Source organism: Panthera uncia, unplaced genomic scaffold (genome assembly GCF_023721935.1).
Source record: "Panthera uncia isolate 11264 unplaced genomic scaffold, Puncia_PCG_1.0 HiC_scaffold_522, whole genome shotgun sequence".
Classification (NCBI taxonomy): domain Eukaryota; kingdom Metazoa; phylum Chordata; class Mammalia; order Carnivora; family Felidae; genus Panthera; species Panthera uncia.
The window spans coordinates 5950-8587 of NW_026059674.1; positions in this window are offsets into that span (position 1 = coordinate 5950).

The window sequence follows — 2638 nt, forward strand, 5'->3', positions numbered from 1 at the left end:
TGGGCACCCAGTTTTCACAAAACAACTCAGCTGTTGGAAAATATACTTGCCACAGACTAAATAAGATTTAGGTGCACCTGGCAGATCTGAGTCAGGGTTTTAGAGCTAGAATGAAGTAGCCGTGTGGCAAGGGCAGTGGTGGGAAATGTGTGCCCCAGGGAGGAATGTTTGCCTGGGAGTCCTACCTTCTACCCACTCCCCAAGGGTCTGCTAGATCCTCCTGCCCAGCCTGCAGAGTATCTCTGGGATTTTGCCTACCATGATTCTGCCAGAGGGTTCTGCCAAGTGTGGGTGGGCATCCCCTTGGGGGCCCTCTCTCTGTCTGTGAGCGACTGTCTGCTGCTTCCCTTCTCCCACTATTTGAAAGAGTCAACCACCCGGCTAAGTCTTAACCAGCCCGACACACCCTCAGGAAAGTGAAGAGCAGTGAGCAACACCTTAGTACACTATTTCCACAAGTCTGTTATGGCCTGTGGGAATAAAAGTTGGTTCAGTCTTTGGAAGGGATGGAAGAGATAAGGATGGGTATATCAATATGTCTATAACAATAGGCATACCAGTATATTTTAAAAGTCTTATGTTTTTACATACCCTTTGATCCAACCACTCAGCTTCCAGGAATTTCCTGTTTGTTTGTTTAACTTTTTGTTAATGTTTATTTATTATTGAGAAAGAACACATGTGAGCATGCATGAGTGGGAAAGGGGTAGAGAGAGAGGGAGACAGAAGATCTGAAGTGGGCTCTGTGCTGACAGCAGAGAGCCTGATGCAGGGCTCAAACTCACGAAACACGAGATTGTGACCTGAGCCAAAGTTTGATGCTTAACTGACTGAGCCACCCAGACACCTCTCCTATTTATTTACTTAATAAAAACATATTAGTTACTGTATGGCAGGTGCTGTTCTAAGTGCTAAAAATTAGCTCATTTAATCTTCATAACAATCTTTTGAAATAGGCATTATTATTTTACAGGTAAGGAAAATGAGACACAGAGAGGTTAAGTCACTTGTCCATGGCCACCAGCTAGTATGTGGCAGAGCCAGCCTTTAAACTCATGCTGTCTGAGTAGAGTCCTGGGAGTTAACTATATACACTATACTACCTGTGATGGTTAATTTCATGCATGTGTCAACCTGACTGACCACAGGGTGCCCAGATTATACGTTATTTCTGGGTGTGTCCATGAGGGTGTTTCAGGATAAGATTAGCATTTGAATTGGTAGAGAGAGTAAACTAGATTGTTTCCACTATGTGGGCAAGGAGGTGGGCATGTACAGTTTGCTGAGGGCCTGACGGGAACAAAAGGCAGAAGAAGGAGGAATTCTCCCCTCCCCCTGCTTCTTCTTTCCTGCCTCACTCATCAAGTTGGGACATTGCATCTTTTTCTGCCTTCGGACTAAGAGGTTCTCCTGGCTCTCAGGCCTTCAGACTCTGACTGAATTGCACTACTGGCTCTCCTGGGTGTCCAGCTTGCAGATGGTCGCCTGTGGGACTTCTCAGCCTCCACAGTTGGGTTAGCCAATTCCTCATAATAAATCTCCTTGTATACATTATAGATATAAAACCAATAGGAGATACACGGTGGACCCTTGAACAACATGGGTTTGAATTGTGCAGCCACCTACATGCGAACTTTTTTCTATAAATGTAATACAGGACTGTAAACACATATTTTCCTTTTTATGATTTTCTTCATAATATTTTCTTTTCTCTAGCTTACTTTATTGTAAGAATACGGTATATAGTACATAACACATACAGAGTATATGTTAATCGACTGTTATGTGACTAGTAAGGCTTTGGGTGGATAGTAGACTATTGGGAGTTAAGTTTTGGGGGGAGTTAAAAGTTATGTACAGATTTTTGACTGTATGGGGGTCAGCACCCCAACCCCCATATTGTTCAAGTGTCAACCGTATATATCTGTCCTGTTGGTTCCGCTTCTCTGGAGAACCCTAATACACTGCCTGAGCGGTCAGCCTGAATGTACACAAGGATTTAGCCATGAGGCTGTTCATGCAACACAAATTAATGCCTACTGTGGGCCAATCACGGCCCCTCCTTCCTTTCCAAATGGAGGGTAAAAACTCATCCATGAGTCATGAAATACATTTAGTGGATTGGGACCAGAATTTCTTTAATAAAATGATACAGAAAAGAATAGAAATTAGCAGAAAGTGAGTTTTGTTTCACAACATTTTTTCACTTCTTTGTGTGAGCACAAGCATATATGTACTGGTGAATGTTGAATCAGAGTACTGTGTACTCACTGTGAGCTGCAGTAAGAAAGGTTTAAAAGGCACCAGTCTACCAGGAAAGAAAAAATTCAGAGAACTAATTATATGTATGTCGAGTTAGTTTTTTAAAATAATTGCAAAAAGTTTTCTGATAATAAGAGATTATTAAATAGATTATAATATAGACATATAATAGAATTCTACCTAGAAACTAAAATTATATTGTAGGAAAGTATTTAGTGACATAGAAATATGTGCAAAATATAGAGATGGGGGGAAAGTCAGATTATAAAATAACATGTAATATACATTTTAAATAAATTATATATGTATATACACACACACACACAGACAAATGACTAAAAAGGATAGTTACCAAGATGTTTCTTTTTTGAATTTT